Source organism: Amia ocellicauda, unplaced genomic scaffold (assembly GCF_036373705.1).
Source record: "Amia ocellicauda isolate fAmiCal2 unplaced genomic scaffold, fAmiCal2.hap1 HAP1_SCAFFOLD_35, whole genome shotgun sequence".
Taxonomy (NCBI): domain Eukaryota; kingdom Metazoa; phylum Chordata; class Actinopteri; order Amiiformes; family Amiidae; genus Amia; species Amia ocellicauda.
This window is the reverse complement of record NW_027102920.1, coordinates 584,516-609,409: the sequence shown is the minus strand read 5'-3', so window position 1 is coordinate 609,409 and position 24,894 is coordinate 584,516. Positions and strand designations below refer to the sequence as shown.

The window sequence follows — 24,894 nt, the reverse complement described above, 5'->3', positions numbered from 1 at the left end:
TTAAGAGACATCATGCAGCCAGGCCTCTTGGCTTGTGGCCACACCGTCCTGAACACGCCCGATCTCGTCAGATCTCGGAAGCTAAACGGGGCAGGGCCTCGTCAGTACTTGGATGGGAGACCTCCTGGAAATACCTGGTGCTGCAAGCTTTTTACGTCTCCTGGGAAACTTCATCGTAGCTCTTAATACTCTCTATCTGTCTGGAGGAGATATAATTGAAGTATTGTACACGTACCCGGCTACTTTCAACAGCCTTTGCTGCACTGATATTTTTCCCTCCATTTTCCATTTTTTTTTTTTTTTTTTTTTGCTGGAAGTTCCGTCAATACCCGCCAGCCTTTAAGAGACATCATGTAGCCAGGCATGTTGGCTTGCGGCCACACCATCCTGAACGCGCCCGATCTCGTCAGATCTCGGAAGCTAAACGGAGCAGGGCCTGGTCAGTACTTGGATGGGAGACCTCCTTGAAATACCAGGTGCTGCAAGCTTTTTACGTCTCCTGGGTAACTTCATCGTAGCTCTTAATACTCTCTTTCTGTCTCCAGGAGATATAATTGAAGAATTGTACACGTACCCGGCTACTTTCAACACCCTTTGCTGCACTGGTATATTTCCCTCTATTTTTCTTTTTTTTTTTTGCTGGCAGTTCCGTCAATACCCGCCAGCCTTTAAGAAACATCATGCAGCCAGGCATCTCGGCTTGCGGCCACACCATCCTGAATGCGCCCGATCTCGTCAGATCTCGGAAGCTAAACGGGGCAGGACCTGGTCAGTACATGAATGTGAGACCTCCTGGAAATACCTAGTGCTGCAAGCTTTTACGTCTCCTGGGTAACTTTATCGTAGCTCTTAATACTCTCTCTCTGTCTGGAGGAGATATAATTGAAGTATTGTACACGTATCCAGCTACTGTCAACACCCTTTGCTGCACTGATATTTTTCCATCCATTTTTCTTTTTTCTTTCTTTATATTTTTTTTTTGCTGGAAGTTCCGTCAATACCCGCCAACCTTTAAGAGACATCATGCAGCCAGGCATCTCGGCTTGCGGCCACACCATCCTGAACTCGCCCGATCTCGACAGATCTTGGAAGCTAAACGGGGCAATACCTGGTCAGTACATGAATGTGAGACCTCCTGGAAATACCTGGTGCTGCAAGCTTTTACGTCTCCTGGGTAACTTTATCGTAGCTCTTAAAACTCTCTATCTGTCTGGAGGAGATATAATTGAAGTATTGTACACGTACCCAGCTACTGTAAACACCCTTTGCTGCACTGATATTTTTCCATCCATTTTTCTTTTTTTTTTTTTTTTTGCTGGAAGTTCCGTCAATACCCGCCAACCTTTAAGAGACATCATGCAGCCAGGCCTCTTGGATTGCGGCCACACCGTCCTGAACACGCCCGATCTCGTCAGATCTCGGAAGCTAAACGGGGCAGGGCCTCGTCAGTACTTGGATGGGAGACCTACTGGAAATACCTGGTGCTGCAAGCTTTTTACGTCTCCTGGGAAACTTCATCGTAGCTCTTAATACTCTCTATCTGTCTGGAGGAGATATAATTGAAGCATTGTACACGTACCCGGCTACTTTTAACAGCCTTTGCTGCACTGATATTTTTCCCTCCATTTTCCATTTTTTTTTTTTTTTTTTTTTCTGGAAGTTCCGTCAATACCCGCCAGCCTTTAAGAGACATCATGCAGCCAGGCCTCTTGGCTTGCGGCCACACCGTCCTGAACGCGCCCGATCTCATCAGATCTCGGAAGCTAACGGGGCAGGGCCTGGTCAGTACTTGAATGGGTGACCTCCTGGAAATACCAGGTGCTGCAAGTTTTTTACGTCTCCTGGGTAACTTCATCATAACTCTTAATACTCTCTTTCAGTCTGTAGGAGATATTATTGAAGAATTGTACACGTACCCGGCTACTTTCAAAACCCTTTGCTGCACTGATATTTTTCCCTCCATTTTTCTTTTTTCTTTTTTTTTTTGTTGGAAGTTCCGTCAATACCCGCCAGCCTTAAAGAGACATCATGCAGCCGGTCCTCTCGGCTTTCGGCCACACCGTCCTGAATGCGCATGATATCGTCAGATCTCGGAAGCTAAACGGAGCAGGGCCTGGTCAGTACTTGAATGTGAGACCTCCTGGAAATACCAGGTGCTGCAAGCTTTTACGTCTCCTGGGTAACTTTATCGTAGCTCTTAATACTCTCTTTCAGTCTGCAGGAGATATAATTGAAGAATTGTACACGTACCCGGCTACTTTCAACACCCTTTCCTGCACTGATATTTTTCCCTCCATTTTTCTATTTTTTTTTTTTTTTTTTTTTGCTGGAAGTTCCGTCAATACCCGCCAACTTTTAAGAGACATCATGCAGCAAGGCCTTTTGGCTTGTGGCCACACCGTCCTGAATGCGCCCGATCTCGTCAGATCTCGGAAGCTAAACTGGGCAGGGCCTGGTCAGTACTTGGATGGGAGACCTTCTAGAAATACCAGGTGCTGCAAGCTTTTTACGTCTCCTGGGTAACTTCATCGTAGCTCTTAATACTCTCTTTCTGTCTCCAGGAGATATAATTGAAGAATTGTACACGTACCCGGCTACTTTCAACACCCTTTGCTGCACTGGTATATTTCCCTCTATTTTTCTTTTTTTTTTTTTGCTGGCAGTTCCGTTAATACCCGCCAGCCTTTAAGAGACATCATGCAGCCAGGCATCTCGGCTTGCGGCCACACCATCCTGAACGCGCCCGATCTCGTGAGATCTCGGAAGCTAAACGGGGCAGGACCTGGTCAGTACATGAATGTGAGACCTCCTGGAAATACCTAGTGCTGCAAGCTTTTACGTCTCCTGGGTAACTTTATCGTAGCTCTTAATACTCTCTTTCTGTCTGGAGGAGATATAATTGAAGTATTGTACACGTATCCAGTTACTGTCAACACCCTTTGCTGCACTGATATTTTTCCATCCATTTTTCTTTTTTCTTTTTTTATATTTTTTTATTGCTGGAAGTTCCGTCAATACCCGCCAACCTTTAAGAGACATCATGCAGCCAGGCATCTCGGCTTGCGGCCACACCATCATGAACTCGCCCGATCTCGTCAGATCTTGGAAGCTAAACGGGGCAGGACCTGGTCAGTACTTGAATGTGAGACCTCCTGGAAATACCTGGTGCTGCAAGCTTTTACGTCTCCTGGGTAACTTTATCGTAGCTCTTAATACTCTCTATCTGTCTGGAGGAGATATAATTGAAGAATTGTACACGTACCCGGCTACCTTCAACACGCTTTGCTGCACTGATATTTTTCCCTCCATTTTTCTTTTTTCTTTTATTTATTCCTGGAAGTTCCATCAATACCCTCCAGCCTTTAAGAGACATCATGCAGCCAGGCCTCTTGGCTTGAGGCCACACCGTCCTGAAGACGCAAGATCTCGTCAGATCTCGGAAGAAAAACTGGGCAGGACCTGGTCAGTACATGAATGTGAGACCTCCTGGAAGTACCTGGTGCTGCTAGCTTTTACGTCTCCTGGGTAACTTTATCGTAGCTCTTAATACTCTCTATCTGTCTGGAGGAGATATAATTGAAGTATTGTACACGTACCCAGCTACTGTCAACACCCTTTGCTGCACTGATATTTTTCCATGCATTTTTCTTTTTTTTTTTTTTTTTTCTTTTTGCTGGAAGTTCCGTCAATACCCGCCAACCTTTAAGAGACATCATGCAGCCAGGCCTCTCGGCTTGCGGCCACACCGTCCTGAATGTGCCCGATCGCGTAAGATCTCGGAAGCTAAACGGGGCAGGACCTGGTCAGTACTTGGATGGGAGACCTCCTGGAAATACCTGGTGCTGCAAGCTTTTTACGTCTCCTGGGAAACTTCATCGTAGCTCTTAATACTCTCTATCTGTCTGGAGGAGATATAATTGAACTATTGTACACGTACCCGGCTACTTTCAACAGCCTTTGCTGCACTGATATTTTTCCCTCCATTTTCCATTTTTTTTTTTTTTTTTTTTTGCTGGAAGTTCCGTCAATACCCGCCAGTCTTTAAGAGACATCATGCAGCCAGGCCTCTTGGCTTGCGGCCACACCGTCCTGAACGCGCCCGATCTTATCAGATCTCGGAAGCTAACGGGGCAGGGCCTGGTCAGTACTTGGATGGGTGACCTCCTGGAAATACCAGGTGCTGCAAGCTTTTTACGTCTCCTGGGTAACTTCATCATAGCTCTTAATACTCTCTTTCAGTCAGTAGGAGATATTATTGAAGAATTGTACACGTACCCGGCTACTTTCAAAACCCTTTGCTGCACTGATATTTTTCCCTCCATTTTTCTTTTTTCTTTTTTTTTTTGCTGGAAGTTCCGTCAATACCCGCCAGCCTTAAAGAGACATCATGCAGCCGGGCCTCTTGGCTTTCGGCCACACCGTCCTGAATGCGCATGATATCGTCAGATCTCGGAAGCTAAACGGGGCAGGACCTGGTCAGTACTTGAATGTGAGACCTCCTGGAAATACCAGGTGCTGCAAGCTTTTACGTCTCCTGGGTAACTTTATCGTAGCTCTTAATACTCTCTCTCAGTCTGCAGGAGATATAATTGAAGAATTGTACACGTACCCGGCTACTTTCAACACACTTTCCTGCACTGATATTTTTCCCTCCATTTTTCTATTTTTTTTTTTTTTTTTTTTTGCTGGAAGTTCCGTCAATACCCGCCAACCTTTAAGAGACATCATGCAGCCAGGCCTTTCGGCTTGTGGCCACACCGTCCTGAATGCAACTGATCTCGTCAGATCTCGGAAGCTGAACGGGGCAGGGTCTGGTCAGTACTTGGATGGGAGACCTCCTAGAAATACCAGGTGCTGCAAGCTTTTTACGTCTCCTGGGTAACTTCATCGTAGCTCTTAATACTCTCTTTCTGTCTCCAGGAGATATAATTGAAGAATTGTACACGTACCCGGCTACTTTCAACACCCTTTGCTGCACTGGTATATTTCCCTCTATTTTTCTTTTTTTTTTTTGCTGGCTGTTCCGTCAATACCCGCCAGCCTTTAAGAGACATCATGCAGCCAGGCATCTCGGCTTGCGGCCACACCATCCTGAACGCGCCCGATCTCGTCAGATCTCGGAAGCTAAACGGGGCAGGACCTGGTCAGTACATGAATGTGAGACCTCCTGGAAATACCTAGTGCTGCAAGCTTTTACGTCACTTGGGTAACTTTATCGTAGCTCTTAATACTCTCTCTCTGTCTGGAGGAGATATAATTGAAGTATTGTACACGTATCCAGCTACTGTCAACACCCTTTGCTGCACTGATATTTTTCCATCCATTTTTCTTTTTTCTTTTTTTCTTTTTATTTTTTGCTGGAAGTTCCGTCAATACCCGCCAACCTTTAAGAGACATCATGCAGCCAGGCCTTTCGGCTTGTGGCCACACCGTCCTGAATGCGCCTGATCTCGTCAGATCTCGGAAGCTAAACGGGGCAGGACCTGGTCAGTACTTAAATGTGAGACCTCCTGGAAATACCAGGTGCTGCCAGCTTTTTACGTCTCCTGGGGAACTTCATCGTAGCTCTTAATACTCTCTTTCTGTCTGGAGAAGATATAATTGAAGAATTGTACACGTACCCGGCTACTTTCAACACCCTTTGCTGCACTTGTATTTTTCCCTCTATTTTTCTTTTTTTTTTTTGCTGGCAGTTCCGTCAATACCCGCCAGCCTTTAAGAGACATCATGCAGCCAGGCATCTCGGCTTGCGGCCACACCATTCTGAACGCGCCCGATCTCGTCAGATCTCGGAAGCTAAACGGGGCAGGACCTGGTCAGTACATGAATGTGAGACCTCCTGGAAATACCTGGTGCTGCAAGCTTTTACGTCTCCTGGGTAACTTTATCGTAGCTCTTAATACTCTCTATCTGTCTGGAGGAGATATAATTGAAGTATTGTACACGTACCCAGCTACTGTCAACACCCTTTGCTGCACTGATATTTTTCCATCCATTTTTTTTTTTTTTTTTTTTTTTTCCTGGAAGTTCCGTCAATACCCGCCAACCTTTAAGAGACATCATGCAGCCAGGCCTTTCGGCTTGTGGCCACACCGTCCTGAATGCGCCCGATCTCGTCAGATCTCGGAAGCTAAACGGGGCAGGGCCTGGTCAGTACTTGGATGGGAGACCTCCTAGAAATACCAGGTGCTGCAAGCTGTTTACGTCTCCTGGGTAACTTCATCGTAGCTCTTAATACTCTCTATCTGTCTGGAGGAGATATAATTGAAGTATTGTACACGTACCCAGCTACTGTCAACACCCTTTGCTGCACTGATATTTTTCCATCCATTTTTCTTTTTTTTTTTTTTTTTTTGCTGGAAGTTGCGTCAATACCCGCCAACCAATAAGAGACATCATGCAGCCAGGCCTCTTGGCTTGTAGTCACACCGTCCTGAACGCGCCCGATCATATCAGATTTCGGAAGCTAAACGGGGCAGGGCCTGGTCAGTACTTGGATGTGTGACCTCCTGGAAATACCAGGTGCTGCAAGCTTTTTACGTCTCCTGGGTAACTGCATCGTAGCTCTTAATACTCTCTTTCTGTCTCCAGGAGATATAATTGAAGAATTGTACACGTACCCGGCTACTTTCAACACCCTTTGCTGCACTTGTATTTTTCCCTCTATTTTTCTTTTTTTTTTTGCTGGCAGTTCCGTCAATACCCGCCAGCCTTTAAGAGACATCATGCAGCCAGGCATCTCGGCTTGCGGCCACACCATTCTGAACGCGCCCGATCTCGTCAGATCTCGGAAGCTAAACGGGGCAGGACCTGGTCAGTACATGAATGTGAGACCTCCTGGAAATACCTGGTGCTGCAAGCTTTTACGTCTCCTGGGTAACTTTATCGTAGCTCTTAATACTCTCTATCTGTCTGGAGGAGATATAATTGAAGTATTGTACACGTACCCAGCTACTGTCAACACCCTTTGCTGCACTGATATTTTTCCATCCATTTTTTTTTTTTTTTTTTTTTTTTCCTGGAAGTTCCGTCAATACCCGCCAACCTTTAAGAGACATCATGCAGCCAGGCCTTTCGGCTTGTGGCCACACCGTCCTGAATGCGCCCGATCTCGTCAGATCTCGGAAGCTAAACGGGGCAGGGCCTGGTCAGTACTTGGATGGGAGACCTCCTAGAAATACCAGGTGCTGCAAGCTGTTTACGTCTCCTGGGTAACTTCATCGTAGCTCTTAATACTCTCTATCTGTCTGGAGGAGATATAATTGAAGTATTGTACACGTACCCAGCTACTGTCAACACCCTTTGCTGCACTGATATTTTTCCATCCATTTTTCTTTTTTTTTTTTTTTTTTTTTTTGCTGGAAGTTGCGTCAATACCCGCCAACCAATAAGAGACATCATGCAGCCAGGCCTCTTGGCTTGTAGTCACACCGTCCTGAACGCGCCCGATCATATCAGATTTCGGAAGCTAAACGGGGCAGGGCCTGGTCAGTACTTGGATGTGTGACCTCCTGGAAATACCAGGTGCTGCAAGCTTTTTACGTCTCCTGGGTAACTGCATCGTAGCTCTTAATACTCTCTTTCTGTCTCCAGGAGATATAATTGAAGAATTGTACACGTACCCGGCTACTTTCAACACCCTTTGCTGCACTGGTATATTTCCCTCTATTTTTCTTTTTTTTTTTTGCTGGCAGTTCCGTCAATACCCGCCAGCCTTTAAGAGACATCATGCAGCCAGGCATCTCGGCTTGCGGCCACACCATCCTGAACGCGCCCGATCTCGTCAGATCTCGGAAGCTAAACGGGGCAGGACCTGGTCAGTACATGAATGTGAGACCTCCTGGAAATACCTCGTGCTGCAAGCTTTTACGTCTCCTGGGTAACTTTATCGTAGCTCTTAATACTCTCTATCTGTCTGGAGTAGATATAATTGAAGTATTGTACACGTACCCAGCTACTGTCAACATCCTTTGCTGCACTGATATTTTTCCATCCATTTTTCTTTTTTTTTTTTTTTTTGCTGGAAGTTCCGTCAATACCCGCCAACCTTTAAGAGACATCATGAAGCCAGGCCTCTTGGCTTGTGGCCACACCGTCCTGAACGCGCCCGATCTCGTAAGATCTTGAAAGCTAAACGGGGCAGGACCTGGTCAGTACTTGGATGGGAGACCTCCTGGAAATACCTGGTGCTGCAAGCTTTTACGTCTCCTGGGTAACTTTATCGTAGCTCTTAATACTCTCTTTCTGTCTGGAGGAGATATAATTGAAGTATTGTACACGTACCCAGCTACTGTCAACACCCTTTGCTGCAATGATATTTTTCCATCAATTTTTTTATTTTTATTATTATTTATTTTTTCTGCTGGAAGTTCCGTCAATACCCGCCAACCTTTAAGAGACATCGTGCAGCCAGGCGTCTTGGCTTGCGGCCACACCGTCCTGAACGCGCCCCATCTCGTCAGCTCTCGGAAGCTAAACTGGGCAGGGCCTGGTCATTACTTGAATGTGAGACCTTCTGGAAATTCCAGGCGCTGCAAGCTTTTTTCGTCACCTGGGGAACTTCGTCGTAGCTTTTAATACTCTCTTTCTGTCTGGAGGAGATTTAATTGAAGAATTGTACACGTACCCGGCTACTTTCAACACCCTTTCCTGCACTGATATTTTTCCCTACATTTTTCTATTTTTTTTTTTTTTTTTTTTGCTGGAAATTCCGTCAATACCCGCCAGCCTTTAAGAGACATCATGCAGCCAGGCGTCTCGGCTTGTGGCCACACCGTCCTGAACGCGCCTGATCTCGTCAGATCTCAGAAACTAAACGGGGCAGGACCTGGTCAGTACTTGGATGGGAGACCTCCTGGAAGTACCAGGTGCTGCCAGCTTTTTACGTCTGCTTGGTAACTTTATCGTAGCTCTTAATACTCTCTTTCAGTCTGGAGGAGATATAATTGAAATATTGTACACGTACCTGGTTACTTTCAACACCCTTTGCTGCACTGATATTTTTCCCTCCGTTTTTCTTTTTTTTTTTTTTTTGCTGGAAGTTCCATCAATACCCTCCAGCCTTTAAGAGACATCATACAGCCAGGCCTCTTGGCTTGCAACCACACCGTCCTGAACGCGCCCCATCTCGTCAGATCTCGGAAGCTAAACGGGGCAGGGCCTGGTCATTACTTGAATGTGGGACCTCCTGGAAATACCTGGTTCTGCAAGCTTTTTACGTCTCCTGGGTAACTTTATCGTAGCTCTTAATACTCTCTTTCTGTCTGGAGGAGATATAATTGAAGTATTGTACACGTACCTGGCTACTTTCAACATCCCTTGCTGCACTGATATTTTTCCCTCCGTTTTTCTTTTTTTTTTTTTTTTGCTGGAAGTTCCGTCAATACCCACCAACCATTAAGAGACATCATGCAGCCAGGCCTCTCGGCTTGTGTCCACATCGTCCTGAACGCGCTCGATCTCGTCAGATCGCGTAAGCTGAACGGGGCAGGTCCTGGTCAGTACTTGGATGGGTGACCTCCTGGAAATACCAGGTGCTGCAAGCTTTATACGTCTCTTGGGTAACTTCATCGTAGCTCGTAATACTCTCTTTCAGGCTAGAGGAGAAATAATTGAAGAATTGTACACATACCCGGCTACTTTCAACACCCTTTGCTGCACTGATATTTTTCCCTCCATTTTTCTTTTTGCCGGAAGTTCCGTCAATACCCTCCAGCCTTTAAGAGACATCATGCAGCCAGCTCTCTAGGCTTGCGGCCACACTGACCTGAACGTGCCCGATCTTGTCAGATCTCGGAAGCTAAACGGGGCAGGGCCTGGTCAGTACTTGGATGGGAGACCTCCTGGAAATACCTGGTGCTGCAAGCTTTTTAGTCTCCTGAGTAACTTCATTGTAGCTCTTAATACTCTCTTTCTGTCTGGAGGTGTTATAATTGAGGATTTGTACACGTACCCGGCTACTTTCAACACCATTTGCTGCACTGGTATTTTTCCCTCCATTTTTCTTTTTTTTGCTGGAAGTTCCGTCAATACCCGCCAGCCTTTAAGAGATATCATGCAGCCAGGCTTTTTGGCTAGCGGCCACACCGTCCTGAACGCGCCCGATCTTGTCAGATCTAGGAAGCAAAACGTGGCAGGACCTGGTCAGTATTTGGATTGGTGACCTCCTGGAAAAACTAGGTACTGCAAGCTTTTTACGTCTCCTGGGTAACTTCATCGTAGCTCTTAATACTCTTACTTAATACCAGCAGCCACTTAGCAGGTGTAGCAATAGAAGCTCAGCCTGGGGAGACTGGATTTAGCATTTCCTCTCCATTTTGATAACTATCCATAATCATTTCTGCAAAATACTTCTATGATACCTATGTATGTTTTTTACTTGTACTATATTATACTATCAAGTATCAGTGTACACATACAATGTGACCCGTTACATTAATACAGAGGCCACGGAAGGCCAGATCACTAATAGCCACTGTCCCCTGATATTACACTTTTTTACAATCACTTTGGCACTCATTTCAGAACCTTGATGTCATTTTTCAAAACTCTAGACACTAAACTCACACCCGATGATCAAAATGCACATTTTTCAAAACTCTAACACTTTTTTACAATTGCTTGGATACAATACACATCAACCTCAGATCATTTGTTCATTGAACTAAAATGACACAACTTAACATCAAAGTATTACCATTTCAAAATGCAATTCACACATTACATCTGAGATCACTGTCTATTCATTTCATTACAAAGATCTAACTATCAATTGATACAGCTGCTCAAAATGATAAGTGACTGTTGCATTACTCTTAATGCATAGTTTTATGGAAACTGACAAACAGTATTCCATGTTTCGATCATGAAAGTTTCAGGATAATGAGATCCATTGACATCAATAAACGAGGAGCATGAACCAGTTGGACTACATTATCTATGGATGTAATATTTCATCATCATTCATCATCATGTAGCACTTTTCCACACCATGTTTGCAGTGTGGAAGGAAAGTTAGAAATTTTTTCTCTAATACCTGTTTTTCTCTCTTGTATACTTAAGAAAGATAAGGTCAAGCTAGAAGGTCAGGCCAGAAGGTAGTTTGATTTCTGTTTGTTATTTACGATGAGAATCTTGGAGACAATGTCAAACAGTATGATTGAAGTGCCTGCTCCCTAATCCATGTGTTGATCTATGAACTCTGTCCTATAATGATATAAATTCTGCTTAGCTAACTTTTAAGATAACATAGTAATGACTTTCTGATTATAACCAGCTCTTTGATTTTTGTGTATAAAAGCTCTGACTGTTAAAATGAAGGCAGAGCGACTTTGGGATCTACTTGAGTCACTGTTCCTCTCCACGCTGCGTGTATTAAAGGCATTGCAACTAACGCTCCAACCTGGTTGAAGATGATTGTTCTTCCACATCAGATTTGACATTACTGTATGTATGCAGGCCCTTGTAATTGCTTTTCCAATACTGCCAACTGGTTATTGATGATTGATTTCACATTGTGGTACGAGTATCGAGTGAAATGAGTGCTATCCACCCCAGCAACACAGTGATAACATGGAGCCGGCAAGTCATCCAGGTCACAATAGAGGTCAAGCAGTGGGAGGAGGAAGACGTGGTGGTCAAAGGAATGGAAGGGGACATGCACCCCTTCTGAGAGGTGGTCGTGGGCCTCGTCATAGAGGAGGGCTTAGGCCTCACCAGAGAGGCAGCCATGGGCCTCATTTGAGAGGTGTTGGGGGAACGTGGTAGAGGACAAGGCCACGGACCAGACAGCGGCAGCAACAGCAAATAGTGTCCAGTGAAATCCGAGAAATAGTTGTAGAGCATGTTGTAAATCATGGCATGACCATGACTGAGGCAGCTACAATGATTCAATCAAACCTCAGAATCAACTCAGGATCAACTGTGGCCTCAATCATCAGAAATTTCCGTACTGAGAAGCGGCAAGTCTTCAGCATGCACTAAACATTAGGCTACTCTCAATTGTCAAATGACTGTATACTGCATACCAATGTGTAGCACAGAGTATAGTGTGCCTTTTGAAAGAAATGCAGACAGAGTGAAGCAGCTGATGACTGAGTATGTTCAGGTATGTTCAGTTTCAAGATGCCTCTTGTGAAAAATGGTTGTGAGAACCTGAACCTGAACACAGGGCTGATGGAAATTCAGAAGTACAGTAATCAATCCTTTGTTTTACACTAAGCCAGGTGAGGAACACTGCAGTTGACATTTTACTGTAGTTTTGTTCTTTTTTGTAGCTAATTATTGTTGCATGGCTTCAAAGAAACCTATGGTGTGATTTGATTGTATTGCATCAATACATTTCAGATTTTGTTCAATGATTCCACTGTGTCTGTAGTATTCTCTCTACTAGTCCTTTTACAGTGATGTATTTATGTGTAGTACCATAATGAAACATGTATCACATATTTTGTACTACAATATTTAATGATTGTACGAACAACTACACAGTGAAACTATCGGTATCTTCTGTGTGGGTGATCTAAATAAATGTTACTATGGTAATTCATGATAAATGAATTATTTGAACCAACAAGTCTGCAAGTGCAAGGTTTCTTTAAAGATATGAATGCACAATGCAATGTTTTGAACATTGGACAGCCTGTGTTACAAGTGATGACCGTTTTGAGTTTTGTGTCTAGAGTTTTGAAAAATGACATCAAGGTTCTGAAATTAGTGACAAAGTGATTGTAAAAAACTGTATATTCATCCTATTTAATGTGCTCTTTTAAAATGTACTTTTCTTTTTTATGTTGCCATTTCTGTTCTACCAATGTTTCAGTTGTTAGCCAAAGATTGACAGAGTACATCTCATACACACAGGCCAGACAGCAAGGATTTCTTTTTGAAATTCAATTACAAATGCTGCATGAACTCATCAATACGATTAGAGCTCCTGAAAGCAATATAACTAACTCACTCTACAGCATCTCATTAGCAGTGAAAAGAAACCAAGAAAGTTGGGACAGTCGACTGTTTACCACTATGTAACATCACCTTTTCTTTTAATAACACTTATTAAGCACTTGGGCACTGAAGACACCACTTGGTTAAGTTTAGCAAGTGGGATTTCCCCCCATTCATCCATTATGCATTTCCTCAGCTGCGCAACTGCACAGGGCCTTCGTTGTCTTAATTTGCACTTCATAGTGCGCCACACATTCTCAATTCGGAGACAGGTCAGGACTGCAGGCAGGCCATGCTAGCACCCGCACTCTCTGCCTATGCAACCATGCGCTTGAAATCTGGGCAGAATGTGGTTTGGCGTTATCCTGCTGAAAAATGCAGGGATGTCCCTGGAAAAGACGATGTCTGGATGGCAGCATATGTTGCTCCAAAATGTGTACATCTCTTTCTGCAAAAATGGTGCCCTCACAGATGTGCGAGTTACATGACAGACAGACACTCATACACACTGTCACACCCACACAAACACATACACTTTCACACAGACACACACACACATACATACATACATACATACATACATACATACATACATACATATATAAGGAAAAGAAACAATACATTTAAAAATCACAAAAAGATGTAATAAAGTACAGAAAATCTAAATGTAATAAAATGTGATCTTTAATACACACAAATATGTATGGCTGGTCGGATGCGTCTTGGACTCGGGTTCCTCTTCATTACGTATAATGCTTTTGCCTTTTGCTATAGCTTTCCGTGGAGGGGATCGTGGGTGAGTTTGTACCATTCTTGGGAGGCTCTGCCTTGTTGGGGCGGAGCTGTGATCCAGGTGAACAGCAGATCGGACATAGGTGGGCATGTGGGCGGAGGAGGAAGGCCGGTCAAGCAAATAAGCTTGCTAAGGTACGCAGCAGCAGCAAGCAGCCCCACCATCCAGTCAGCCAGCCAGTCTGGCTGGCAGTGACTGAGTGGTTGACAGACGGCAAGCAACGGAATGTACGTGCTCTGTGATGTCATAGGAGTCACCTGAGAGAGATGTTTGTGATGTCATCGCTGAGCTGGCTGGCTCTGTGTGTCTTGCTGGCTGTGTGTTTGTGTGTGAGAGAGAGAGAGACTTTTTGACTTTTATCAGACTTCATTGCCTGTTTGCAACACGCAATAATTCATACAAAAGAAAATAAATAAATAAATAAAAAATAGTGTTCCCCTTTGTTTGTCTCCCCCCAACAAGCATTAACTCCGCCACTGATCTGTACACTTTTAAAGAAAGTAACCCAATACACACAACAAAACAACCATCAAATACTAAACCCTATAAATGAATTACATAATAAAAACCAACTCCCCGTCATACAATTCACAAAGGGCATCATTAATACACCAGACCTGTTCAAAACTCTCCAAATCATTCATCAGCCTGTAATAGTTAAACTCTAGTCTGACTCTGCACTTGACCAGCATGGCAAACACTCTCACTGCATCCTCACTGCCCTCCCCACACACTCTGTTCTTCCTAGTCTTATAGACGGCCATTTTAGCCTGGCCCAGCAAGAAGTTTACCAGCTGGTCCACATGTTTGGTCCTTCTGGTGTATCGCGCCCCTAAAATAAAAACCTTTGTGTTAAAAATCAGGTTAAGATCAGTAAAAAGACGAGTTAAAAGACTAAAAATGGGTGACAACCGAGAGCAAGTGCTGAAACAGTGAAACACGGTCTCTCTCTGAGCACAGAATGGGCAGGCGTCGGACACAGCAGGGTTAAGAACAGTAATAAAAGAATTGACAGCAATAATGGTGTGTAACACCCTCCACTGCAGATTGCCAGCTCTCTTATTGAGGGGGGCTTGTACAGGCTTCTCCAGGCGGGCGCAGTGTCTTCCCCCAGCCCCAGCCTGTAAAGTAATTTTAGGAATCACAAAGAAACAGTTGAAAGTGCTAAATAAGTATTTTGATGCACCATATTAATTTAGGAAATTTACATGTTGTTTTTCATCAGCTTCTGTATCTGATGGCTCCACATCACTGGCTGGATTGACAGCAACGACACTCTAAAAAAAGAAGTGTTAAGTTTGAGCATTCAGGACTTGTTTTGAAGATCCTGAATATCACTGGTCCACAATTTATCTGTGAAACTATGGGTTAATCTCCATATACAAAATACTTTTCACACACACTTTAAATTTACAACTAAATTTACATGTTGATGTCTTTCGTCAGCTTCTGTATTTGATGGCTCAATATAACTGGTTGCATTAACAGCAACGGCACACTACAAGAAAATAACATTATATTTAAACATTCAGGACTGGTTTAGCATCACCTCGAATATCCCTAGCCCTTGAGGTCGATTGTTATTGTGGTCTTCAAGACCAGTGCTTCTCAACCTTAGTCCTGGAGGAGGCCCACTGTCTGCTGATTTTCATTACAACAACATTGTAGGTTATATCAGTGACTGTGGTCCTAAAGTACCCCTATGCCTGCTGTTTTTTTTTCCAGTTGAGCTCTTAATTACCTAATTGGCTTAACTGAAGCCATTTAACCCTTTTCCCAGGTCTTTGGTTGTTGATGAGTTACAAAGAGCTGGATTGTGGCCCGCCATGACTGGAAGTGAAGAACACTCACTCTAGGCCTTTAACTTAATGTTCATATGTAGGGGCCTATCCATCTGATTTGTTTTTGCACATTTATTAACAGAAAAATTGATGGTACGTGAAATCATCTGAGCTGAAAAATATAATGTTCCACCAATAATAAAATAAATGTATTAATTAAAATTATAGAGATAATAGAATGTTCACAGATTATTAGTTCAGAAAACAAAATATTTTTTTATATCTTAAATAGAATTAACACTCAAATCAGTTGTAGGGTAAACAAGGTCTATTTTTTGGATTGATTTTATAATTATACATGTATGGCTGCATGAAGCTTACCTGAGAATCTGATATTTTAGTAACTTTGTTGCTTCTTGTTGGGTAGTCCACGTTTGCCGCCGTTCTTTTTCTGTAAATGTAAATCAAAAGGCAATAATTACATACTGTAATTAAAATACAAAAAGTATAAACATTGTATTATTATTTTTGTATCCTGTTTCTCCATCTCGATGCTGTTCTTTTTGGAATTGCATATCTAGGTTTACTTAAATACTGTTTATAAGATTGTAAACTCATCATCCAAATTTCTTCATTTGCCAAACTTTATGTAGTGCGCTTGCAGTTTCAGAAGAAGAAAAAAAACTGTAACAGATGGGATATGTAGTACTTTATACTCGAGTGGTACTCTTATAAATTTCAATTAAAGAAGTGAATTTATAGTATCACCTTATCACGAATCCTGGAATCTTGTAGAACTCAATTTCTGTAATAATTGGACGCAGACACCAATTCCAAAGATATAAATTGTCAAATTTATTCAAAACAAAGACTAAATGTAGCACTACACTAATTATACAAAAGGGAAAAACTAATTAAAATTCAACTCTAGATCAACAAATCAAAGACAAATCACTTCCGTGACCAAATCAAAGACCATGGGATCGCATATGATAACACAAATCGTTAAACAAAAGAGGTTATAAACACATTGACTACAATACCAGTTAGTAAGATGAAGGTGAGTCTCTTGTTAGTATTATTAGTCAGACATTAAATAACTACGCAGGTTAGTATTTATGTCAGGTAACTTCTCGTTATATATATATCAGTCTCATTAACGTTTAGGTGGAGAGAAAGATCCTATCATTACTTGTTACCACAATTTCCCTTAACTGATTATTATTCAATGATTAAGGATAGGCAGGGCCACCTATAATCTGGTGTCTATTAACTTGTGTCAATTTCAGACTAAACAGTTAAACAGGAATGAGAAGATATTTCTCGGCGTTGACAGATTTTATTTCTAAAATTATCAACAAAACAGTTTAATGCAACACACATTTATATTTAAGAAAACTAAATGATATTACACATTCTAGAGTTATGAATCACAGATTAACATTTCTAATTGATTTCTCAAATGTCATGAATCATGAACTCCAAACTGTTAAACTTATGTGAACTTCGTCGCAGAGAGGCCTCTCTGGCTTCGGGCTCAGATAACAGCACACGGCACGAGGTCCGTGTGGTTTGGAACAAAGGCAGTCCGGTTCGGCTTTGTCCAAGAACTTCCACTCAGTCGATGCACCTGGAAGTTGGGGTTTCGCGAAAGTAGAGTCGTTTCCAAACAGATTTTCCACTGGTTTGAAGGCTCCAAGGTTGTGCACAAAATCTTCTTTGTAAGCAGGGTTCCACCGTAGTTACTTGAAGACAAAGTCTTTGAGGAAAGCAAGGCCCTGTTTGTTCCAAGGGTCAAGTTTCTTAAAACTCAAATAGCTATTTAAATGACTGACACTTTCGTATTCAGTCGACTTAGTCATTTGTCCAGCTGTAAAACTCCACTGATCAGGTGGGCACAGGCGGGCAGCGCAGTCTGTAAAGTTCTTTATTTAATAAAGTCCTTTAAAAGAATTCTTCGTACGGCTCAATCTCCTTCTCCCAGTTTAACTCTTCTGTTGCCGGCAAAGACTTGGTTGGTTTCTGGTTCCGGTTCGGGCAACAGAGCTACAGGTTGAGCTGTGGCAGCGAGTTACTGGTTCAGGTGAGAGAGAGAGAGAAAGAAAGGCCGTGTTTGTCCTTTATAGTCTGTCAGATCAATAGGTGATTGGTTCCTTAGTTCTTGAGATTGGATTTCGGTTTCAGCCCCCAGTGTCCTATTGGAGGGGGGCTTGATTTATGACTGATGTCAATCCATGCCATCTTTTGGAAATGCCGGTTGGCCTGGGTTCGTAGCTCTATGTCGGGATTTCGGCTCTCATCCACTTCAAAGAGTTTTTATCACCTACAGGCCCCTTTCTCCAGACATCTCATAGCAGAATAACAAACTATTTGGCCTCTTCTCGGTGCCATCCTCCCCAAAACTGTCACTTTGATGCAAACCAGTTCCAAGCTGATGAGCTAAGGAAATCTGATAACTTTGGGGGGGAGAGGTCTTCTTTAGATCCGTGCTTCAGCTCAGAGCCCAAATACTCTTATCCAAATACACCCAACATAACGCTACATACCCCCTTTCTTGAATGGGACTGAGGTCGACTAGGACGTTATCCCCTTCAAGACAAAATAAGACGTTAAGCATTTATCTCAAAGTTATGTAACAGAATTCAACAGTGGACTTCACCATTCATGACCCCGAGAAATCAAAGAAAACAAACTAATAGTTCATTATTTAAGCAGAATGTATTCCAATCAAATTGACAATCCTATACTAGCACATATACAGGTTACATATTATAACACAAGTACATTAAAACAAAAAAACAATTGGTATTACTCAGTATTGAGTATGGTTACTGACGGTAACCAATAGGTGGAAGTTGATTAACAGAGGGAGGTGACTGGGAATTCAGGTGTTATTCAGGCACCTGACCTTCACTATGTCTATAATAGTTGGTAGGGACCTGGGTTCGAATGGTTGGCTTACATGGTAAGCCGGTGCCCCCTTTAGGGACATGCACAAAAAATGGTCTCATTGGGAAGTTGTACCTTGGTGGCTGTATCATATCTGTCATTCAATTCCACCGGCTTTGGTGATTCAACTTGAGCCCACAACCTGTTCAATAGATCCTGACCAATGATCAACTTCTCTGTTTCAAATTTGGAAATATAAACTGGATGAACCAACTTAATCTTCCCAAAGGTGAACTCTAACAATGCCATTTGAGTGAGCTGTGCCTTAGTCTCTGTGTAACTTGTAATGTTCACACTACAAGCTTCCACTTTCAGTCGTTGGTCTGAGGTTTCCATAATTTGTTTCAGGTTGCCCATTGTGGTGGCAGACATTAAACAAATTTCAGCCCCAGTGTCCAACAAGGCTCCTCACTCCCACACATTCTCAATGGTCACTTCTATGTAAACTTGCTTGGCTCTGCCTCTCTGTGTCAGATCACCCAGTAACATCACCAAAGTTTCAGCTTGCCTGCAGGCAACTTCCCCCACTGGGAGGTCCCAGTGGGCTGATGTGTCAGAGAAACCCCCCTGCTGTTCCTCACATCCAATCAAAAACACAGAGGCGGGGACAGGGGGTGGTTCCAGAGCTAGTCATTCCTTAGGTGGCGAGTCCGGCCCTTTACCCTGGCTACTAACTTCCAGTTTGGGAAGAGGGGGCAAAGGGAGCAGAGCTAAGCGTAGCAGTAGCTCAGAAACTGCAACATTGCTCAGAGACTGAGTTAACCCACCTAGGCTAGGAGCAGATTTCTTTTTTTTATTGTAAGCCTGGGTGTCTTGGATTCCATCCTTGGGAGGTTCTTTCCTTCTTTGAATCTCTGTCCCCTCTAACTCCAGTGGAGAAATAGGGCTCTCAGAGCGCCTTGCCAGTACTTGGGTGCTTGAATCTTTACGATCAGAAGTGCTATTGTACTTGCTTTCCCAAGCTTTCTGTGCCATTTTTTCGAATTTCAGCTATGTTCATATACGTTGCGTCTGCATGTAATATGATCATTTCCTTAATCGTTGGGAACAAATTAGCAACAAACAACCCTTTAAAGCTCACCTCTTCCTCGGCCCCGGGTCGATCTTGACCCGCAAAATAGGTTTTCCTAAGCTTTTCATAGTAATCACGGGGGGACTCATGCTTACCTGTTTGATCTGGTGTGCGGCAGTCACTGCTGCCACTGGATCAATGAACCTGGAATAGTCCCTAACTAATGCTCTGCACAAGCGTTGAAACCTATCGCAGACCATGGACCCTTGCCTCTCCATCCAAGAATGGACTTGGCGAGAGGTAGTTTTGCGGATTAGGAGAACCTTTTCCTTCTCCGTAGCCTCAGGATAGAAACTCAAAGCATACTTAATGTCCTTAATATACGCTTCCACATTTCCTTCCTTGTCTGCTGGGTTAAAGGTTTCACAATCTTTAGCCAGTTCTCTCAACTGGCGCATGATAACCTTTCGGTCTGGACTCTCGGGAGAGGAAGTTCGTCTGTGCGACGAGCTTCTTACCCTGGGTGGAGAAAGACTACAGGGAGGGGTACGATCAGGACGAGGCAACCCGGGGCCTAAATGTGGAGACGGTGTGCGACTCCGTGCATTGGCCGGTTCCGGCTGTTCCTTTATGCTGTCAGGTGTCAGCTTTGCAGCCCACCAAGAGGCAGCTTTCAGGGCCCCTATTTGTTGCTTGAGACGCTCATTTTCAACTTCAGTTGATTTGAGTTCTCCCCTAAGCACCTGATTTACTCTCCTCATTTCTTCACTGTCCCTTTTTAAATGTATGACCTCGCCTTCGAGTATCTCCATTTTTACAGTGCCCAAATCTTTCTCCCTGACTGTTTTGCAAAGACGCATTTCCAAAACATCCCGGTCCTTCAAAACTATCCTTTCATTTTCAACCGCTTTACATCTGTCATTTTGCAGACCTTTTACTTGGATCAGAGTTGTTTCCAATTCAACTTGACATTGTCTTAAATCATTTCCTAATTGCTCTCTCTGTTCAATTAAGTCCTCTTTTTCAGCATTCAACACAATGACTTGTTTTCCACAAGTATCTAGCTTTCCTTCAAATTCTAAAACCATTCCATGCCGTTTGGCTCTTTCTTCTTTCGCTTTAGCATACTTTTCTCCTAGCTTTTTCAGTTTTTCAAACTTGCTTATGATCCAGTTCACTACCCTTGAGCTCGCAAGTGCTAAGCTAGCCATAACTTTCATCACCTCTATCGACTCTTTTTCGAGTTGCGTCGTAGTGTCGTTTACCAACTGAGTTCGACGCGACTCTACTTCAAAGTCCAAACTGCCTAGGCGTCCAAGGAATTCAGGAATCTCTGTTCCTGGTACCTTAACAATCAATGCTTCACATGGGGACATTTGGGTAATCATTGTTTTGGCTATTCAGTAACAACCCAACAGAACAGTACTCGATTAATCACCTAATGACTCTAATGCCAACGCTTAGGATATCAACAATTTATCACAAGTAACTAAAACAGACTTAATCTTTTGTGACTTTGGATTTATGACTGATGTCAATCCATGCCATCTTTTGGAAATGCCGGTTGGCCTGGGTTCGTAGCTCTATGTCGGGATTTCGGCTCTCATCCACTTCAAAGAGTTTTTATCACCCACAGGCCCCTTTCTCCAGACATCTCATAGAAGAATAACAAACTATTTGGCCTCTTCTCGGTGCCATCCTCCCCAAAACTGTCACTTTGATGCAAACCAGTTCCAAGCTGATGAGCTAAGGAAATCTGATAACTTTGGGGGGGAGAGGTCTTCTTTAGATCCGTGCTTCAGCTCAGAGCCCAAATACTCTTATCCAAATACACCCAACATAACGTTACACACCACATCCCAAAGATGCTCTATTGGGTTGAGATCTGGTGACTGTGGGGGCCAGTTTAGTACAGTGAACTCATTGTCATGTTCAAGAAACCAATTTGAAATGATTCGACCTTTGTGACATGGTGCATTATCCTGCTGGAAGTAGCCATCAGAGGATGGGTACATGGTGGTCATAAAGGGATGGACATGGTCAGAAACAACGGGCCGTGGCATTTAAACGATGCCCAATTGGCACTAAGGGGCCTAAAGTGTGCCAAGAAAACATCCCCCACACCATTACACCACCACCACCAGCCTGCACAGTGGTAACAAGGCATGATGGATCCATGTTCTCATTCTGTTTACGCCAAATTCTGACTCTGAAATCGAGACTCATCAGACCAGGCAACATTTTTCCAGTCTTCAACTGTCCAATTTTGGTGAGCTTGTGCAAATTGTAGCCTCTTTTTCCTATTTGTAGTGGAGATGAGTGGTACCCAGTGGGGTCTTCTGCTGTTGTAGCCCATCCGCCTCAAGGTTGTACGTGTTGTGGCATCACAAATGCTTTGCTGCATACCTCGGTTGTAGCGAGTGGTTATTTCAGTCAAAGTTGCTCTTCTATCAGCTTGAATCGAGTCGGCCCATTCTCCTCTGAGCTCTAGCATCAACAAGGCATTTTCGCCCACAGGACTGCCGCATACTGGATGTTTTTCCCTTTTCACACCATTCTTTGTAAACCCTAGAAATGGTTGTGCGTGAAAATCCCAGTAACTGAGCAGATTGTGAAATACTCAGAGCGGCCCGTCTGGCACCAACAACCATGCCACGCTCAAAATTGCTTAAATCACCTTTCATTCCCATTCAGACATTCAGTTTGGAGTTCAGGAGATTGTCTTGACCAGGACCACACCCCTAAATGCATTGAAGCAACTGCCATGTGATTGGTTGGTTAGATAATTGCATTAATGAGAAATTGAACAGGTGTTCCTAATAATCCGTTAGGTGAGTGTATATGTATGTATGTATGTATGCATGTCCAATTGCTTTGACAATTCAAATGCACTGAATTGAGAGAGAGAGAGAGAGAGAGAGAGAGAGAGAGAGAGAGAGAGTTGTAGTCCAGACCACTGCAAAATTCCTGCTGAAGTGATCTGGATCACCACCCAATGGCCCAAGGACCACTGCAAACTTGGATTTCAATGTATTTGTGTAATCTGTGTTGCAATAGCACCTACCATGTTCCTTTGTGGTGATCTGGTTAATTCTGATCTGGGAAAACCACAATCCTGCAGGTTTAATAAGTCTCTCTACACATCAGTCCCTGAGTACCTTCAACCAATGGTCATTTTGACCAATTAAGCCCAAGATTTGAGTCAATTAAGTTGTCAAGGACTACCCAGTGAAGACGTGAACTCACGACTAGGTCACACTGTGAGCTCACCAGAGCAGACATTACACTGAGCTCACTGTGAGCTCACTTAGCGCTTTTCCAGCGACATGGTGCCGGTGCTGGAGCCGGAGCCGCTGCCCTTACTCGGTGGCTAACCCACCTCTATGTTACAAATGTTCCCTAAACACTTATTTTGCAAGATCAATAAAAATCCTTTAGGAAATTTAAACTTTTACTGACACACATAGTTAATAGCAATGTATTATAACTTTACCAAAAATAATAATCTGTATATCTTTAATTGTTTAGACGTTATTAAGATATAATGCATCTTTCACATAGGGAACATTTGTAACATGTTAGGAAAAACAAACAAATGATTTGAAAATATTCATAATTACAGCATACAATTTGTCAGGCTTCATAAGAATGGTATTTATAACATACTCTGTAAAAATCAAGCAAATAGCATTTGTGGTTCACGAGAAAAAAAAAAAAAAAAAAAATATATATATATATATATATATATATATATATATATATATATATATATATATATATATATAATCAAAGCTATCAGACTATAGCAGCCGGTGTATGAAGACACATACGATTATACAGCATTATTTGGCAGCTTCGCAAGACCTAATTTTAAATGTTGGTGGTAAGTTAGATAATTAGTGGGGACCCGCTATCTGCAGTTCTTCCCCTCCATAATTGCTAAAATAAAGTTTTACTGACATTTTATTGACCCTACCACTGCATAGGGCACATCTGTAACATGAACGCTACTGAATGGCACATACATTGAAAACTACGGAGAACTGAGACAAATCCACTTTACACTTCATAAATAATCTTAAAACGTTTCCAACCAAGGCAACACCCACTTGAAATACGTTCATTCTCATTTTTGGTAAACAAAAAGAGAGATTGTTACATATGTTCCCTATGATGCATCTACAGAGAGAGAGAGACAGACAGACACTAACTCTCTCTCTCTCTCTCTCTCTCTCTCTCTCTCTCTCTCTCTCAGCTGGGAGTGTGTGGGAGGGGTCTGCAGTGAGCGGGAGTGCTGCTGAGAGCTCTGTCCTTTGGCTGCGTTTTTTTGTTGCTTTACTTTTTTCAGTTTGTTTATTTTGTCTTCTGTTTTCAGTGCTTTTCTTATTGTGGGGGAACAGGGGAGGGGAGGGGGGAGTACCGGTAGTTCTTCCCGGGTCGGGGGGTCGGACCCCCTGAATGCGTCTTTTGAAAAACTGACCCGACACCATGGAGTCAAGATCGCTCCGGTGCAGTTCTGCCCCCTAGAGCAGTGTGTGTTAGCGGTTGGGGAGGTAGCAGGGTGTGAAAATATCAAGTCTGCTGCCATTGTTATCTTCTTAAAAACCACTGATCTGCTCAATCAGCTAGTGGCTAATGGCACAGTGTTAGACGACACTTTCACCCCGGTGTTGCCGCTCGCTGCTCCTGCCCGGAAGGTAACGCTGTCTAACGTCCCTCCGTTCATCCGCACCGGCTCGGGCAGCTGATGTCCGGCATTAAGAGGGTCCCGCTGGGCTGCAAAGCCCCGCAACTGAAACACGTCATGTCCTTCCGAAGGCAGCTGTATATGATCCTCAATAACATCAATGAGGATCTTAATGTCATTTTTAAATTTAAGATCGACAATACCGACTACGTCGTGTTCGCTACTTCGGAGTCCATGAAGTGTTTCAGGTGTGGGAGCGAGGGGCATGTCGTGAGGAACTGTCCCGAGCAGGACAGGGAGCGGGAGGAGGAGCGGGGCGACACGGGGAGGAATAGAGACACCGGCCCGCAGCCACAGATGCAGCGGGCAGACAGAGATCGAGCCCCGGCGGAGGAGACAGTCGCCAGTCGGACCGATGGTACCACTGATGCCGTGACGGGGGAAGAGCTGCCCGGAGGCGATGACGCACAGCTGGGGGACGGGGTCGAGGCAGCGGGGGATAGTGACGACCGAGACGCCGGGGGGAGATGGTGTTGAGGCGGTGCACGGGGCGCTGGTTAGTGACGAGGAACAACCTCAGCAGCCAGCAGACGGGCGGACAGACACACAGGGTGTAGCCGAGGAGGAGGCAGGGCCAGGCTCGGCGGTACAAGCCGAGGCGCCGGGTGGAAAAAACGCACTAAGAAGGTGCTGGGAGGGAGCACGGACGGTGTTGGTAAATAGTGGC

The 24,894-nt window shown here is 43.7% G+C and overlaps 8 non-coding genes and 22 pseudogenes across 8 annotated transcripts; all 30 read left to right on the top strand.

Moving 5' to 3' along the window:
• The first annotated feature begins 30 nt into the window (after positions 1 to 30).
• On the top strand, positions 31 to 149 carry LOC136732787 (uncharacterized; annotated as a pseudogene).
• Positions 150 to 369: 220 nt separating this feature from the next.
• LOC136732738 (5S ribosomal RNA) lies at positions 370 to 488 on the top strand. The gene has a single exon (XR_010810018.1). It is a non-coding gene; the product is annotated as a 5S ribosomal RNA (ribosomal RNA).
• A 210-nt stretch (positions 489 to 698) lies between these two features.
• LOC136732970 (uncharacterized) lies at positions 699 to 817 on the top strand (annotated as a pseudogene).
• Positions 818 to 1,374: 557 nt separating this feature from the next.
• Positions 1,375 to 1,493, top strand: LOC136732887 (uncharacterized; annotated as a pseudogene).
• A 219-nt stretch (positions 1,494 to 1,712) lies between these two features.
• On the top strand, positions 1,713 to 1,830 carry LOC136732769 (5S ribosomal RNA). Its single transcript, XR_010810049.1, has one exon. It is a non-coding gene; the product is annotated as a 5S ribosomal RNA (ribosomal RNA).
• Positions 1,831 to 2,046: 216 nt separating this feature from the next.
• Positions 2,047 to 2,165, top strand: LOC136733185 (uncharacterized; annotated as a pseudogene).
• A 220-nt stretch (positions 2,166 to 2,385) lies between these two features.
• LOC136732742 (5S ribosomal RNA) lies at positions 2,386 to 2,504 on the top strand. The gene has a single exon (XR_010810022.1). It is a non-coding gene; the product is annotated as a 5S ribosomal RNA (ribosomal RNA).
• Positions 2,505 to 2,715: 211 nt separating this feature from the next.
• On the top strand, positions 2,716 to 2,834 carry LOC136733066 (uncharacterized; annotated as a pseudogene).
• A 224-nt stretch (positions 2,835 to 3,058) lies between these two features.
• Positions 3,059 to 3,177, top strand: LOC136733049 (uncharacterized; annotated as a pseudogene).
• Positions 3,178 to 3,732: 555 nt separating this feature from the next.
• Positions 3,733 to 3,851, top strand: LOC136732775 (5S ribosomal RNA). The gene has a single exon (XR_010810055.1). It is a non-coding gene; the product is annotated as a 5S ribosomal RNA (ribosomal RNA).
• A 220-nt stretch (positions 3,852 to 4,071) lies between these two features.
• On the top strand, positions 4,072 to 4,189 carry LOC136732777 (5S ribosomal RNA). The gene has a single exon (XR_010810057.1). It is a non-coding gene; the product is annotated as a 5S ribosomal RNA (ribosomal RNA).
• Positions 4,190 to 4,405: 216 nt separating this feature from the next.
• Positions 4,406 to 4,524, top strand: LOC136733172 (uncharacterized; annotated as a pseudogene).
• A 220-nt stretch (positions 4,525 to 4,744) lies between these two features.
• LOC136732961 (uncharacterized) lies at positions 4,745 to 4,863 on the top strand (annotated as a pseudogene).
• A 210-nt stretch (positions 4,864 to 5,073) lies between these two features.
• LOC136732987 (uncharacterized) lies at positions 5,074 to 5,192 on the top strand (annotated as a pseudogene).
• A 224-nt stretch (positions 5,193 to 5,416) lies between these two features.
• Positions 5,417 to 5,535, top strand: LOC136732976 (uncharacterized; annotated as a pseudogene).
• A 210-nt stretch (positions 5,536 to 5,745) lies between these two features.
• Positions 5,746 to 5,864, top strand: LOC136732928 (uncharacterized; annotated as a pseudogene).
• Positions 5,865 to 6,079: 215 nt separating this feature from the next.
• LOC136733129 (5S ribosomal RNA) lies at positions 6,080 to 6,198 on the top strand. The gene has a single exon (XR_010810094.1). It is a non-coding gene; the product is annotated as a 5S ribosomal RNA (ribosomal RNA).
• Positions 6,199 to 6,415: 217 nt separating this feature from the next.
• Positions 6,416 to 6,534, top strand: LOC136732930 (uncharacterized; annotated as a pseudogene).
• A 209-nt stretch (positions 6,535 to 6,743) lies between these two features.
• Positions 6,744 to 6,862, top strand: LOC136732927 (uncharacterized; annotated as a pseudogene).
• Positions 6,863 to 7,077: 215 nt separating this feature from the next.
• Positions 7,078 to 7,196, top strand: LOC136733118 (5S ribosomal RNA). The gene has a single exon (XR_010810093.1). It is a non-coding gene; the product is annotated as a 5S ribosomal RNA (ribosomal RNA).
• A 221-nt stretch (positions 7,197 to 7,417) lies between these two features.
• Positions 7,418 to 7,536, top strand: LOC136732929 (uncharacterized; annotated as a pseudogene).
• A 210-nt stretch (positions 7,537 to 7,746) lies between these two features.
• Positions 7,747 to 7,865, top strand: LOC136733044 (uncharacterized; annotated as a pseudogene).
• Positions 7,866 to 8,079: 214 nt separating this feature from the next.
• Positions 8,080 to 8,198, top strand: LOC136732881 (uncharacterized; annotated as a pseudogene).
• A 223-nt stretch (positions 8,199 to 8,421) lies between these two features.
• Positions 8,422 to 8,540, top strand: LOC136733169 (uncharacterized; annotated as a pseudogene).
• A 220-nt stretch (positions 8,541 to 8,760) lies between these two features.
• LOC136732905 (uncharacterized) lies at positions 8,761 to 8,879 on the top strand (annotated as a pseudogene).
• Positions 8,880 to 9,093: 214 nt separating this feature from the next.
• On the top strand, positions 9,094 to 9,212 carry LOC136733166 (uncharacterized; annotated as a pseudogene).
• A 214-nt stretch (positions 9,213 to 9,426) lies between these two features.
• LOC136733131 (uncharacterized) lies at positions 9,427 to 9,545 on the top strand (annotated as a pseudogene).
• Positions 9,546 to 9,748: 203 nt separating this feature from the next.
• Positions 9,749 to 9,867, top strand: LOC136732844 (uncharacterized; annotated as a pseudogene).
• A 205-nt stretch (positions 9,868 to 10,072) lies between these two features.
• On the top strand, positions 10,073 to 10,191 carry LOC136733186 (uncharacterized; annotated as a pseudogene).
• A 3,478-nt stretch (positions 10,192 to 13,669) lies between these two features.
• Positions 13,670 to 13,784, top strand: LOC136732701 (U5 spliceosomal RNA). The gene has a single exon (XR_010809984.1). It is a non-coding gene; the product is annotated as a U5 spliceosomal RNA (small nuclear RNA).
• Positions 13,785 to 24,894: the final 11,110 nt, after the last annotated feature.